The sequence below is a fragment of the Pelodiscus sinensis genome, chromosome 3 (assembly GCF_049634645.1).
Source record: "Pelodiscus sinensis isolate JC-2024 chromosome 3, ASM4963464v1, whole genome shotgun sequence".
NCBI classification, from domain to species: Eukaryota; Metazoa; Chordata; order Testudines; family Trionychidae; genus Pelodiscus; species Pelodiscus sinensis.
This window is the reverse complement of record NC_134713.1, coordinates 29,040,448-29,057,147: the sequence shown is the minus strand read 5'-3', so window position 1 is coordinate 29,057,147 and position 16,700 is coordinate 29,040,448. Positions and strand designations below refer to the sequence as shown.

Genomic DNA, 16,700 nt, shown 5'->3' with positions numbered 1-16,700 from the left:
GATATGCTTAATTTTGTTCAATTACCATATGTGTTGCAAAATTTATTTTTGTATGGATATGGAGTTCAGTTCCTAGTATTGGTCTTGCCTTAGTTGTCAATGCCCAGCTGAGTAACCAGTAGAAATTCGGGATTTCATTCTGAACTTTCCAATAGGTTTATAACCTTCATTAACTGAGTTTGTTCTCCTAGCAATGTAGATTGGCATGTATGTGTTGTTCTATTGTTTTATACTGTGTTTTCAAGAAAGATTTTTTTTCTTCTTTATTCTTGCACATGCTCCTAGGAACAATTATTTAAGCTCCATCTCTGGCAGTCATCTCTAACACCCCAGCTGCCTTTTTCCTCACTGAATGCCTGAAATGCAAACCATTATCAAATTCCTTGATTTCCCACATCACTTAAATGAGACTAAAATGTATTAATTATCTCTCTCCGAAATCCCCATTTCTACCTCACCATTATAGTTTCAGTAAAACTAGGAAGGAAGCAGTTTTATTGTCTGATGAGAATTTTTGAGATTTCATTTTTTCCCATCTCTATCAGGATGAAAAGCTGAGAGATGAAAATATTCACAATTGAAAAAGTCACCCAAATTATCAGATCAAGTCAGTCAATTTAAAGTTTTCATTTTGAAACAGGACATTTTGACAAGTCTACAACTTTTCTTTTTCAATTTTTTTCAGAATGGTAATTCGTCCTCGCCCGTCCTTTCCCACCGCATGTTTTAGTTTTGACAAACTAACATTTTTCAACAAAAAATGTTTTAGCCCAAAACATTTCTCTGCAAGTTCTACTTTTCAGAGTGTTTTTGTTTTGGTTTTGTTTAATTTTGTTTTGCTTTGCTTTGCTGATACATAGAACCACATTTGGCCACTTACATACTAAAGATCAATTATTAAAATTAAGCAAAAGCTATTTTGACCAAAACAACATGCAAATGGTCACCACTTAAACCCCAGTTTCTGAGTCCTCCATTTAAAATTTCTCTACTACAAGAGAAACAAGACTTACTATGTACATTGTTATCTAGCCTCTCTCTACTCTAAAGCACATGTTGGTGAGAAAGTATTCAGTGCTGCAAGCAGTTCAGCTACTTCAGCTCTCATTGTCATTGAAGCAGGTGATCAGTGCATCATTCAAGATTGGACCATAAAAAAATCAGAAAAGCTCTTGACAAAGAGTAATCGTGGAAGAAAAAAGCGTGAACCAAAAAATAATTTTCTTTAGATGAAAGGGGGTGGAGACAGGCAATCTATTTCTCTTGGGGTCAGTAATGGAAGATAGAGCTTTTCACCTCTAGGTCATCAGTTCAGCTCTGGCTTGGATGGCAGTGATTAAAACTGATAAGAGTCTACAAATATAGAGATCACAGAAGGAGAGTGATTATTTTAGGTAGTATAGGATAGGACAAGAGGGTTTAATTAATGTTAGGTCCCAAAATAGGTGGAGGAACTTTGTTTTTGGGCACATTAAAAACTAGAGAGGACAAAATGCTGCTAAAAAGAAATCCTTTATGCCCACACAGTTGAGAACATTTTTTGGATCAAGGGCAATGATTCACAGAAAAAAATCAGTTGGGGGCTGCACACAAGGAAATAATAAAAAAAAAAAACCAACTCCTCACTGACATGGCCCCCAACTGAGAAGGAAAAAGATACTCTCCACATTCCCCTCATACACCAGATGCTAGGATGGCCCAACTTACTAGATTTTGTGTGCTGGAGCACTAGTGCTGGCTTCCCAATGCTGGATAAAGCCCTGAGCCTTGGGGGCCAGATCCAGACAAGCTAGGGGCTGCATCCAGCCCCAGAGCCTTAGATTCCCCACCCCTTGCTTTATGGGCTAATGATCTAACTACTCTGTTCTGTAGGATGAATTCAGACCTAGTGAGTGACATACCACTAATGTCTCATGGAATGCCTTTCCTGGACTAACCTATAAGGCTCCCCATCCTTCAAATATTTCTTCAATCCCACCTCTGCTGTAAACCCTACAAGAAATGTACCAGCTGTAACAGCTATATTGAGGATTGTTAGAGAGGGCTGATAATATTTTAAGAACTTTCAGATTATTCAGATTAATCAAGTACACACAGCTAACCTATGTATTTGTGATCTCATTATTATTAAATCATCCTACTCTCTGTATGTTATCCATTTACTTGTTGTGTTTGAAATTACACTGAAAATTCTTCAGAGCTGGGTTTGTGGATCCAGGTACAAGCAAGCACAATGATCCTGACTAGGCCTTCAAAACCCTTCTGTAGTTCTACTACTAATAACAATCAATGTCAGTGGAATTTCAGCATTACTAGGAGAAAATCTGTCCCACTGATTTAATTAATGTGATGACCTGATGCATGGTGGGGACTGTCATGGCAGGTGTTCTCTTCTCTTAGTGGAGGCATTAGCACCCTGCTACCCCCTTACTCAAAGAATACTACCTGCCAACAAGATGTAGTTCTTCAGAGGCCTAAGAAGAATGTGAAGGCACTGCCAGAAGAAGGCACTGGTGATCAGCAGCCAATTGACAGGACAGTTAAGAAGGCTTGTCTGCTTCTTCTCAGGGCAGGATGGGGTGAGACTGAGACACAGATGGTTGCCCCAGGGCCAGGTCAGGGTCTTGCCCTCAGCCACTGCAGCTAAACACTTGCCTTTGAGCTTTGCTTGTTTGTGAAAAGGTGCAGACAGCCAAATTCTGAGTTTTGTTATCTTGTGTTAAATCTTTGGAGACTAATACTGAACTTACTTTGAGCTGTTGGCCAACTTGTGGACAAAGGCTGGTAGAGCCTACAGCACCATGCCCAGCCATGCAAGGAGTATCGGGGCAGTCGCATCTGCAACAGGGAACTATGAAAAATAAATTGGTGTAACATGCCACAAATACTGTCAGTTTAGAAGCCTTGACAATGGTTTTCCTGGACAGGCTACGGACCAAACCATCACACAGACTAAGCTAATAGCCTCACACCCGTAGAAATGGTCCCATAGTTCCCATTCTGTGATCACTCATTTCTTTGAAGGCAAATGCTGCTCATATGGCATTTTCATGAGTAAGAAGTGAGCATTTTAAGAAAGCGTTTTTAATGTTAAAAATGTTCTTTCAAACCAGTACAAAGTAAAGATTTTGGAAATAGAAAACCACAAAACAACAATTAAATGGAGCAGCTGCTAAATAGGTTGTGTAGATGATTGACAGCATCCAGAAATCTTCCTCTTCTGGGTCTCAGACTACTGATTATGCCTAAATAAACACACAAGGTCCAATTCTCCACTCCCTCATGCCAGGGGTCACCAGTCACCTTTGCAAAGATGGTCCAAGACATTGTCACTCTGTTTTAGGATCACATCGCAGCCATTTTGCACTGGTGTGAATAGCAATTCAGTGCTACGGCTTCGCCAGTTCTAAAGTTAGAATTTGGGAATGACAGATATTTTCACTGTGCCTACCACCACACCCAGAGAGATATGCATTAGCATATTCATTATTGCTTTGAGTCCTGGGTACAGTGAGAATGAGCATGTTAACTTATATCAAGAAGCATTCTTTATATCTGGAAAAGGAGCTCTGTACCTTTAAAACTGATGAAACAGGCAATCAGACTTGTGAAAGTCATCCAAGTTCTTCCGTACAGTTGATGTTTGTTTCTTTTTAACATAGATGTGACATAGCTGAGCAGACTCCCTGGAGACTCTACAGCTATTTTCAGTAGTGACAAGTGCCCACCCCAAACATAACTTCTAATCTGTTCATACCTCCTTGAATATTAAGTAGAGTCTTTTCTGTTTGTATCATTCAAGTGATTCAATTTAAAAAATACAGTTGCTTTGACACCACCTCCAGCATTGCTGTAGCACCTGTCTCCCTTTCTATGGTATGTCAGCTGTACAAGCGTATGATGCAATCCTGCTCCCTTTAATTTCAAAGGCAGCAAGAGAAGGCCAAATGGGTCATATACTGTCTTCAGTCTGGGGTGTGCAATTCTAATAAAAGCTACACATTTATATGAAGAGTACTATACAGCATCTAGTTTGAAAGGAACAGTAATGAAGGGATAATTCACCCTGAGCACATTATCCCACATAATAAAGAGCCATCTTCACAATGGTTATCCCCTTGGAAATGGTAAATTAAAGGGGAATTGAGGCAACTTGGAAAGAACTAAGGTCCTCAACAATCAACTGGGGCTTACGGGAAAAGAGACAGCTGTCAAAATAAAAGACCATTATATCAACATTCAACCTAGAAGAGGGTCAGTTGTGGACATTATCATCATGAGACAGGTAAAAATATATTTTAAAAAATCCTGTGTCAATGCAATGTAATGGTTGAAATTTTATAGTCAGGCAATCCAAAGTTATTGTTCTCCCCATGCTTTCAAACAAGTTCACGGTGGTGAAGTTTTATGGTTAATGTGGAAACTATAATTTTTCTGACCGTTGTCTTGGTATAAGCTCAGCTGGAAGATTATATTAACAAAACATAAGTTTTGGAGTTGGTTTTGTCATGATTACATTAATTTCTCAATCCAAGAAAATTTATTCAAAAGAAAAGAGAACAATTAAGGTGCATTGTTTGATCATGATCACTCATTCAAATAAATGCGTAAGCAAGGTCACATGTTCATTTCAAATTTCATACGCACGAGTTTACGTAACTGAGGGCCCCGTGTGTCCTACAATTAGCATGCAAAGTCTGAAACTGGAGCTGTTCTATCCCAAGAATTAAAAAAAAAAAACCCAATATACCTACTAGCGCCTTCTAATGCCATCTGAAAGGCAGGGGGAACTCGGGTAATCATTAATGGTTTCAGTGACTGTGAAGAATCAAGGGTTGGGTACAGCTATTCTGATTTATACACACTGACCACAATGAGCTCCACAGCATGGAGCTGGCTACAGCTATTTGCTTCCACGTTAATTCTGAGCTCCAGAGAGCAACTGGAATCCTGAATGCAGTCCCTGATTAACTCTTCTGAAAGCCTGGGCTATTAGATTTTGTGTGGCCCTCGAGGCTCTGGGGTGGATCCAAAAATGAGGGGTTCAGAGTGGGGGGGCTATGGATTCAGGGGTTTGGGCTCCAAGTGCAGATGCAGGTTCTGGGGTAGGGCTAGTGATGAGGCATTTGAGTTACAGGAGGGGCTCCTGGCTAGGAACAACGCATTTGGAGTGTGGGAGTGGACTCAGGGCAAGAGGTGAGGTTGTGGTGTCTGGGAGGGAGTTGGGTGCAAGAGGAGCTCAGGAGAGGACTTGGGAGTGCAGGAGTCTCAGCAGTAGTTAGGCTGTGGGAGAGGGCTGAGAACAGGGGCAGGAATTGAGGTGTGGGACACTTACCTGAGGCAGCTTTCCTTTGATGGCACATGCCACAGGGAAGAAGGAAGGAGGTGAATCTACACACTGCCCTGCGCTTGCCTTGAAACACAACTCTGCTGCTGCTCCCATTGGCCACAATTCCCAGCCAATGAGAGCTGTGGCAGTGGATCCTGCATGCCACAGAAGCACTCAGACTGAGCTTCCCAGCACTCAAGGCCCTTCACACCAAGCAAGTCCGGATAACACACAGGGGTTTAGTGCTTGCAACCCAAGGCCCCAGGCTAAAGGGGACCTTACAACAATACATTGACTTTTGGTGGCTCAGAGATCTTCTGTGGGCTCCCCTTAGCCCTGGGTCCTATGCTGAGGCCACTAAAGACCCTTCCTTAATCCAGCCCTGCATGAGTGGATGTTTCCACTCTGATGAACATCTGATCAGTGCCTTTGTAGCTGTCAGGTTACATAGGCAAGGGAGGAGTAATCAATTTGTCCATATTTTTTGAAGGTACTGCTCTGTTAAAAAAATAATTGTACACAGGGCTCCCAGCTGAGAAACTGTTGTATTACTTAACTGCATGGTGACAGTTAATTTAGTTAGTTAAAACAGGAAATAAGGGAAGGGCAGGAAATGGTTCCATCCCATAACAGTCCTGTTAATTTAATTAATGCTGTCATAATCACTTTATTATTCCACACTAATAATTGTGAGGATGATACAGGGAAGGATGGCTCTGAAAGTTAGAGAACCTGAAAGGGACCACATAATCTAAACCAAACTGCACTCTGACAGGATCTTGGTCAAGCCCAGGATCTCACATCAGCTCCAAGCTACCTTCAGCAACTCCAAGCGTTTCAGCTAGTCAGCTACTGTGGAGCTTTTCTATGCTCACTTCTGCTCTGACCTGATCATTCTCAGGACCCAATATGTAACTATCATATGATGGGATCCATATAAAAGAAACAGATTCCCAGCGGGTAGGATGAGACCCTCAGTTCCACATATGCTAGGCAGTGTTCCCTCTAAACTGCATGCAGCATAGCTTCACAGTATAATCAGCCCCACCCAGCAGTGTTGTCTTCAAGTCGTCATTGTCAAGTCCAAGTCAAGTCTCAAGTCACTACAGTTCAAGTCTCAAGTCGAGTCTCAAGTCTTAATTTAAAAAATGTCAAGTCACTTTTGTACAAGCCATCAATATCGGCATTTTCGGACAATTTTTTCACCAAGTCAGTTTAACAATATTAGCAAGTCTCAAGTCAAGTTACCTAGGAGACTTAAGTCGGACTCAAGTTCAAGTCGTGGGACTCGAGTCAACAACTCTGCCATCTAGTCAGTCAGCTCTGTGCATGGAGCCCTGATCCTCTGACTGGGTGAGGCTAATTAATCACCTGTGAAGCCGAGCTGCCATTCAGCTTAGAAGGAACACTGATGCTAGGGTCAATTAAAGGAAGTAACACACTGTGCATGCAATGATACAAAAGTCTCTAACCAAGCAAAAAGAAGTGAGAATTGTATTCATCTGCCTACTCAAGGCCTACACCAATGTCCACTGAAGTCAATGGCCATCTTTCCATTTATTTTAATGGCATACATAGCAAAGATGCAACAAAAAAGATGTGAACTGTCACATGAAATACCCAGTTGCACGGCATATGCTTTTAAAATAGGGTATTATAACTTCAGGTTCTTATTGGCATGAGGTATTAAAAGTTAGGTTTATATTACTGAAGCTTTATTTTGAGAAGCTTACTATCTTTAACAGTGAGAAAAATCATACTTTTTTAGGCAAGGGGAAGGAATTGAGAACTGCATCTGGTATAGTCTGGAAACAGTTTTGTTTAGCTCTTGGCACTAAATTTGGTATGATTATAAATTAAGTAGCTTGATATTTGATGAAATATTGATAAGCTGAATATCACAATTGCATAAACATGTACATAAACGCCATTCCTGTATATCAATAAGTAGCATGACATTATTCAACTTAGTACCCAGTTTAACACACAGTGGTAGTAAAATATTGAAAACATGGTTTATAAAAACAAGTTAGGGCAGCATAATGGAAAATTTCTTACCAATAATTTCCATTCTGCTAGCAGTATCACCCACAATTCTAGACATCCGGCTGTTCTCATCCATTCCGCAGTTCACACAGGCAGATCAAAGATTTGGCATCACATGCACTGGCCATGCCACTTTTACTGCCAGTTGCCACCAGATGGGTTATTGCAAAACTGTAAAAAAAGTGTGACAATGTTATTAGCAAATACTCCAGAGCTAATGAAGTAACTATACACAACACAGAAAACACCCACATGACACCCACTTACTAGGGACTTTTGGCTTATGAGCCATCTAGGTTGGATAGAATTGTGGAAGAGGCAGATAGCAAAAGGTAAATAATTAGTAAGAAATTTTCTATCCTGGAAACCAGCATTTCCCACAAGTCTAGATGCCTGGAAGGAGCAATCAATGAACAGATGTAGAGAGAGTTATGGGAGAAATGAGCGGGACAAAGAGAAAGAAAATAACCCCCTGTGCACCAGCAGGAGATTCAGCATCAGTCATGACTCTGTATGCCGCAGCCTAAGATGGAAGTCTGACAGGATGTCATCTAGGAAAGCCTACAGGTGGATATACTCTACATGAGGCTGTCTATGATTACCATCATCATTTGTGTAATGACCCTGGGGGCAGAGGTCAGGCCAAACAAGAGTGTTAGGTGCTGTTAGAATTATTAATAATATAGAAATTAACAACATTGATATGGGGAACCAACAAGCACTAATTTAGCTATAAATGTCTTTAATAAATCCAAAGGTTAAAATAAATATATACAATTGCCCTGAACATGCCTAAAAAGCCTAATTAATAAGCACTTTACTACCCCCATTACAGTAACAAAACATTTATAAACATTTGATCAAGATACTTACCAATGGGTGAGTATCTTACCAATACAACATTTGATCAAGATACTTACCAATACAAACCCCAGGGGTGCTTAAACCCATAATGGGTGGCTCCAATGTGGTCAGGCAAGAATTAGCAATAAATTCTTTTAGAGTTTATTTTTGTATACGCATTAACAAATGACTGATGTCATTGCCAACAACTGACGTCAGCTAAAAACAATCTAAGGCAGTTCATCTGTCTGAATCCAGATAAGATTTATCGCCTCCTTTCTATCAAAGGCCTTTCCTCCCCTACTTCTTGTTCCCTATGTCTAGACTGCAAGCCTCTTTCGAAAGAGGCTCTTTCGAAAGATACTTTCGAAAGAGCCTGTTTCGAAAGAGAGCGTCTAGACTGCACGTTGAACTTTCGAAAAAGCGGCTTGCTTTTTCGAAAGAAAGCATCCAGTGAGTCTGGATGCTCTCTTTCGAAGAAGCCCTATTTACATTGAAGAACGCCTTCTTTCGAAAGAGGAACTTTCGAAAGAAGGCGTTCTTCCTCATGAAATGAGGTTTACTGCCATCGAAAGAAAAGCCGCGTTCTTTCAATTTAATTTCGAAAGAACGCGGCTTGAGTCTGGACGCAGGGGAAGTTTTTTCGGAAAAAGGCTACTTTTCCCGAAAAACCCCCTGAGTCTGGACACAGCCTAACAGGTTTCCAGGGTATCCAGATTAACACGGGCTTTAATACTAGTGTGTGACTTATTTTCAGACAGAATATCTTTTTCTCTTATTTAAACTCATGTGAAGTCATCTTTATTTGTCAGAGACCTTCTTTTTAGAAACCTTCCCTTCTCTCCTTAGTAATTCTTTGAAGCAGACATCCTCTCCCTACATCATTCATCTGGCCTTAGAACTTTTTATTTTCAAGGCCATCTTTCTACTTACTAGTGAAGGCCTGTCTTAGCAACACATATATATTTTGTTAACCAAACTTGATTTTTTTAAATTTCATAGGCCTGTGGCACCTTAGAGGCTAACCAAAATATATAAAAATAACAAATAGTCTCTAAGGTGCCACAGGAATAACAAAAACATATAGTATTATGAGCTTTAATGAGTAAAACCCACTTGATCAGATGAGCATATGCGTGTATAGGAGCAGAGGTGGCAGCAGGGAGATTCTGGGTGAATAAAAATCACTAGACCATGCCAGGGCAAGGGAAAGAATCCTGCACCAAACAAGCTATTCACCACACCCTGAAAGGAAAAGGAAAAAAACTAAGGGAAGCAATAAAAGGTGCAGGAGCAGTGTTACCCCTCCCCACTAAGGATCACTCTCTCACAGGCAGAGACTCAGTGGCAAGGGCGGGGGGGGGGAGGGCAAATCTTTGATCTATGAGCTTCAGAAAGGAGGGGAGCAGCCAGACATCCAGTATTGTGGGAGATACTGGGCTGTAAACTATATAATGCAATCTATTTCCTTTTGTTGTTTAAGCTAACAAGCATCTGACCTTTCTTTCCCAAACCCCTTTTTTAAATCATGTTTACTTAGGTCTAACTTGAGTTTAAATGTCCTTGACTAAGTCATGTTATTTGACCGACAACCCAAAAAGGCAATCAATCAGCTAAGCATTAAAATATTTACTACCTCTCTGCACAGTAGTGTCCTTTGTGCAATGAGTATACTTATATGGGAGTGGCATGCAATACAGGTGCTGCCATCCAAAAAAACTATACTTCAAATTAAACGAACCAGTCTCACTTCTGGTTATTTTTGCTGTGTGACTGTGGATAAGCCAATTTGTGCCTGCAAACCACCTCTAATCTCCTGTTTCTCTGTGTTCCAAAAGCCTGACTACCAGAGGCAACAGGAGAGATGTGTATTGTAAATCAGATATATTCTTCTGAATTGTTTCTCTTCAGTTCAAAGGGGTTCTGCCTATTTGATTTGGTGCACTGAAGTTTGAGAATCCCTGTCCTAGTATAAGAGTCTGCATGAATAAAGACACAGGGAGCTTCTGTGACATGCAGAGTCAGCTTACTCTGGGCACACCCTCAAGCACATTCCAGGATGGCTCAGGAGAAAGGCATGTCAATTTATGTCCAAAGCAGCTCTGCATCCAAATTATCATCCCGCTATGAAGGCTCATAGGTAGCCAGAGCAACAAGTGAAGGACCCAAACCAGCCCGACAGCACTAGTTCTGAGAACATGCAACCCACCTCTCCTTTGTCCTTATGCCAGTTTCAGAACCACCCTGGATAGATGTGCTCCAGAGTCTGGATTGGGGATAAGTGACAACAGCTCTAATGTGGAAGAGAACAAAGCAAGGCATAAGGCCTGGCAGAGCATAGCAGGAAACAAGGATTTAGATCTCAAAGATAAGCTATTGGGATCATACACATCTTAGTTTTTTCAGATATTTAAAGGCTGCAGTGATGGATACTTCATATATAAATAATGACAACAGTGGTGCCTTCTGCGAGCTATCATTTAGAAGGGCCAAAGTCCCTATTTTTATAATTACAGAAGCTTGAAGGCAGGGGCATTAATCTTTGTTGTACTTATTTCTCTAGTAGAATATATTCTGGAAAAATTTCAACTCTCTTTTGCTGGTGTTTCACTAGAGCCAATTAGTACAATCCTTGTTATAGTTAATTTAGTGGGAAAAGTTCATTTAATACGTGGCATTTCAAAACTATGAGACATAACATGAAATTAAATGACCTCTGTACTGGTACAGAGCAATACTGAGTTAGAGTCTCGCTGAATCTAAACCTTATTTGTACTGAATGCCACTTAGGCTGGTATTATTACTTTAATATGCATAGTGTTCAGGCTATGAGCAATTCTGGGTTTTTATCATTTGCAATTCTAACTGCATGTACTGATGTGGCTGGGGTAGGGAAAACTATAACAAACATATGAAACCTGCTGGTTTTATTTAGTTTCTTAAACGATGTTGCAGGAGCTACTATATAGGGAAGAAAACTTTTATTCATATTTTAAATAACAGAGAGTCAAAGATAAATAACCATCAGTTTGAGGCAATGGATTCATTTAATGTTGCAAATGCGACAAAACAAAAGTGGAAACCGTGGTCAAATTTTTCAAAAGTGGCCTCCAATTTGGGGGTACCTCAATGTCTGATTTTCCAACCTAACATGGAATTAGATTACTTCTAGCTGTCCATGCAGATTCTCCTACCACATCCATAAGAGTGATAGCTAATTGTGTCTATCTCTTCAGTACAGTACTAAACAGTGTCCCCTTAAAAAATACAAATTCCAGATTCTGAGCTAATATGAACAGTTTTCAGGATTATATCAGAAAGAATAGCATGCTGCAACATGCTCTGCCACAGAACACACTGACTTAGTGCATATCAAGTTTCTTGATATCTAAAACCCTGTTTCAGAACCCAGTCTAGACAAATAGGAGTTAAATTTCCACCCTTTCCCTCAAGGTTGCTCGGCAGCTTTGAAAATCATATGGACGCTATGGATCAGTAAGTTTCTGTCCCGCAGAACTTTTACACACATTCAGCCATTCCCCTCTCCCATCAGGGGACTCTTCCAGAAGAGGTGCATAACTCCAAGACAAAAACATGACTGATTCTCAGATCTGTTCTAAGGAAAGGTCTGTCACTACAGCAGATGTGGTATTTCAAAATTTCCAACTGAGACACTTCTCTTGAGGTCTAAAAAACACAAAAGGTATTTTGTAATGGACCACTTTGAAATCAAATTAGTAATGTTTCAAGGCGTGACCCGTAAAAGGGCTGCTGTCCAGACTACACATGTGTTTGACAGATACATCTTCCACCTAACTGGCCTCTTCAAGAATACAAATGGACTCAAGCTGTGTGAGCAGGGGATATCAGGATACGTGGCAAATCGCTCTGTCTAAATGGCTAGAAAGGAAATAATACAAGAAACAGTGCATGCCTAACCGCAGCTGATGGGCCAGATTCTGACACTTCATTGGGCCTACTCATGGCATTAGATGCTATTCAATATGCATAAAGGCATGCACAATCCAGTGCTAAGTAAATTGTATTTGATTGTGTCAAATCCTGAAGCACTTACAACGACCTCAGCTCCTTCTTACATACCTCTGTACACTGTTAAATGCTGGAAGTTATTGTTGGGAGTCCACTTACAACTTCAGCGTCAGCACAGGTACCTTGATGGGCCTGAGAGGCTAGAGACATTAAACAGAGACTTATTTTTAAATAACGCACTAGCTTTTTGTTGCTGGTAGGATGAAGCTTAGCAGCCAAATGCTATAAGATGGAAGTTGTACATGCAGATTCAAAATGGCTTATAAATACAGATACAAGTGAGCTTAATGGTGAAAAGGAGTTATTTTAAATGTTATGAGAGGGAGATACAGACATGCTTTTAAGCTTGCTAGGATATAGTTGTAGATGCTGATTAACTCTTCCATCCTTCTGCTACATCTACTCAACAGATCAGCAGGAGTGTTATGGAGCCTGGCCATATTGGATTTCTATCACACTCCTTTTAACTAATCTCTTTAATTGACTTCAGTCCAAGCTAATAAAAAGTATCAGAATTGATCTGTGCCATGGAGTTTCCTGGGTGAATTCCTTCATCCCCAAAGGTTGTAAGAATTTGGAACAACTTAGTACAGAAGGGTGCATATAACAGATCTTCCACAAACTGTTTTGGATTCTACACCTTAGCAAAAATCCTGGTTAAGGTTCTTAAGTACAATAATTCTGTTCTTAAGTAGTTAAAGAAAAAAATGTCACAGGCTCAGATTGTCAACCACTGTATAATGTATTGAGTTAATCACCTGTAGTGAAAACTTTTCCCCGCCATCAGCCATGCCTTATATGATCTGAAGTTCTGGCCCTTTATTCTTATGATGTGTCTGCATTTTCTCAATCACATGAGGGATCTGATGTCTATAGCTATCAGACAGGTTGTGTCTTTTTCCTGTGCATTGCCCTTTACAATTCTTAGAAGCTAATGGTGAACCTTTTTAACATGTAAGACCTATCTTGGCAGCAATGTAAAGCATCCCTTTCTCTTGGAGTCTGTGCCCAATTAAGCATTTAATAAGGAGTCATCAAACCATAATTATCAGGCTGCAGTGGAAACATTAATAATAAATACCACAACAAGAAGAATAGTCTCTCAAAACTGCACTTATAGGCATAACCAGTGTTGCCCATTTGGCTTTCGAAGAAGTCTGACACTGGAGCTTTGAAACCTGGAGCTGCTCATTGACTCCACAACAGAACGCCTTTCAGAAAGAGTAATGTCATCAACACATTGGCCCGTGATAAGCAGAGCTGGAACACCTGCTTTCAAATAAGGTAACTCTCACCTCTTGCCAGAGCTTTTCACTAACATATATAGCTAAACATCTCAGCATGGACAACAACTCCTTTTCACCGTGGCACATAGCTACACACACTGATACATACTGCCATCAGTGGTTTGCCATGAAGACATACCTTTAATACATGAAATGCAGGAACTGAAACTAACTAAATACAGTAGTCTAGTCTTGTTTACCATTTTGAGAAAAGTGAATATACAAACTCAGGGCTGGTCCTACCATGAGGCGAAATGAGGCAGCCACCTCAGGTGCTAGATTGTGGGGGGGCACCACTAGAAAATTGTGTCTGCTACTGGTGCATATGTAGGTAGCAGAGCAGTGCCATGAAAGGAGTAGAACAGGAAGAAGGCAGAATTGAGACCTTTCAAAGTTTTGGCCCAAGTGAGGGGGGACGGGGGCAACATTTGAGCTCCCCGCCTAAAGGGCCAAAATGTTGTGGGCTGGCCCTGTACAAACTAATGGAAAACACTAGAAAGTAAAATCAAGTGTACAAGAACTTTTCTATTTTATAATTGTTCTGAAGTGTTATTAGTAGCATAAGCAAGGGCATTTTTAAAATAAAATTTCATCTTAACATGTCTCTTTAAGGCTTTGAGAAGCCGCCATAACCGCTGTGGGTTTTGGTCCTGATGGGTATTTTTGGTACTACTCGCTAAATCCATATTTGGAACTAAGGCAGTCTCAGCAGGGTGAAAAACAGTTCCATTCTGGAGTAAGAAATTCCATGAGATAAAACATTCTTGTATTTTGTCCAGTAGAAATACTGTATTGCCACTGAAATACAAGTCAGCTCGTTTGTGATGTTTACATTAGAAATAAATACCCCAGAATGCTTTCTGACTCTTAAAATAGGAGGTGCAAGCTGGCAACAAAATAAACAAAAATATAACTAAAAGAAATCCCTCTTGTTAATAGTGAACACTTAAAAGATAAACAGACTATTCCCTTCTCCTATATATTATGAATGTACTGAAGGAAAATAATCCTGCTTTCCAAAGCATTTGAGTGAACACTGGGAGGAGGGATCCATCCATACTTTCAGAAAGGAAATCTACCCAGCAAAATTGGGCTCTTGATTTAAAAAACTTTAATCACAGTCAGTCAAGACCCACCCACCCACATCTGCTTTCAGGTTTCTATTGCAAATATAGGTTTTAATGCAAATTGTTTCAATGCCTTTTTTTAGGAAAACAAGAGCAAACATGGAAGTTCCTTTGGAACTGATGAGCAGGTGATTTTGAATAGGATAGAAATCTGAAATGTCAGCTCTTTCAAAGATGTTGTCTAAGGTGATACAAAACAGAATTTCTTATTCTAAATTACCCTCCTCCCCCAAACCAGCCTTCAACCACTCATCCAGTTTGAGTGTAAGCTGATGTCATTTACATGCTCAGAAGCTGGGAAAAAAGAAAGGATGGTTTTTAGGTAAGGCACTTAACCAGGCCTTGGAATATTTGAGTTCTCTTCCTGACTCTACCATAGGCTTCCTGTGTGATTCTGGGCAAGTTTCACAAATTCTTTTTGCCTTGATTCAAATGATAAAAGGTTTTAAAAATGTAATTTTGGAGGAATGCTTTAAAAAAATGACCATATTTAGTCACGCAAAAAAAAAATCACACACAAAAGGTTAGGGGAGGAGCTGAAAACAATCTTTTTTAGGACTGTTTTAAAGAGGACCATGATCAATTGTTCCCCATGTCCATGAAGGTAGGAGAAGTAGTAATGGGCTTAATTTGCAGCCAGGTAGGTGTAGATTAGATATTAGGAAAAACTGTCCAACTCTAAAGGTAGATAAGCTCTGGAATGGGCTCCCAAGAAAGGTTTTGGAATCCCAGTCACTGGAGGTTTTTATGAAAAGGTTGGACAAAACATGTCAGCAGGGCCACCAATGGTGGAGGGCAAATGAGACAGCTGCCTCAGGGACCAGCAATTTAAAAAGTCCTGGGGCTCCATCTTTCTTAGTACTTTCGCTGGAGAATGATTTGTGAAGTTCTGCTACGGGCCTACCTGAATTGCCTTCTTACCAGCAGATAGCGATTTTCAGCACTGTGATATCATCTCTAAATACAAAAATGTAACATTTATAATCACATTGGTTGGGAGAGGCAGGTTACACACAAAGCAACAAAAAATGAGCATGGAGACTGAAGATAATGCAAGTATATTTCCCCCAAGGCAGTCTGGCCCATACCTGTGTACCAAAATATCCCATTAAGAAATGTGAAAAATTATTGTGTAAAAGTATCCCAGAAAATGATACCGTTACTCTAGTGTACTTAGCTATACAGCACAGGCTCTGCACTTGGTTCTAACCTTTGAGGAAAAATGGGAAATTTACTGATGAAGTAGAAACTGCACATAGAGCAACATATTCCACAAATATCTAAAAAACCAGACATTTTGAAAATGGTTTTAAACATCTCTTACAATGTAACTATCTTTGAATGAGACTAGGCATTTTGACCCAGGATCCTCAAAGGGATTTAGGTACCTAACTCCTATTAAGATCATTTCACTGTGAAATTGATGGCAGTTAGGTGCCTAAATTCCTTTGAAGATGAGCCACTGTCCACAGGCCATGAGCCAGCTCTGTAGTGAGGCCAATATGGGAAAAGTGACACAATCTATCTCCTCACAAGCATGATTCTGATCCCATTGAGGTCAATGGCAAAACTTGAATGGCTTTCAGTGATACAAGATCTGGGCCTAATTCCTGACCCACCCTGTGATATGAAGATCTTTAGAAAACATTCTCTGAGCAGCATCCACTGTGAAGTTATTTAAGAAAGTTTATGATGAGCCTGTTAAAAGTAACATCAATAATTAAAAGGAGTGATAGCCTTTCAGAACGTTTGTAGGGATTCACCCTACAAAATGTGTGAGATAGTGAAAGGAGGGAAGATCAGGGTTCCCCAAAAGATATAAGGCAAGTTCTTCTGAAAAGACCTTGTGTTCAAGCTGATATTCTACCAAACTTCCGGTTTTTCCCCTCTGGTGGTTACACTCCAAATTACGTACATATTCCTTATCAGTGAAGGCAGACAATTAAATATGGGAAGAGCTGTCAAACAAATGGCCTGAGATCTTGTGAAACCATTTCACCATTCTTCCACAAACAGGAA

General features: G+C 40.2%; 1 long non-coding RNA gene across 1 annotated transcript in view; it reads right to left on the bottom strand.

Annotated features, from left to right (window-relative positions):
* LOC142827778 (uncharacterized) overlaps nucleotides 1-7,524 on the bottom strand; it is a 167,378-nt gene extending 159,854 nt beyond the window's left edge. Inside the window, exon 1 of the long non-coding RNA XR_012902530.1 lies at nucleotides 7,388-7,524. This is a non-coding gene — a long non-coding RNA (uncharacterized LOC142827778). The remainder of the gene's footprint in view (nucleotides 1-7,387) is intronic.
* Nucleotides 7,525-16,700: the final 9,176 nt, after the last annotated feature.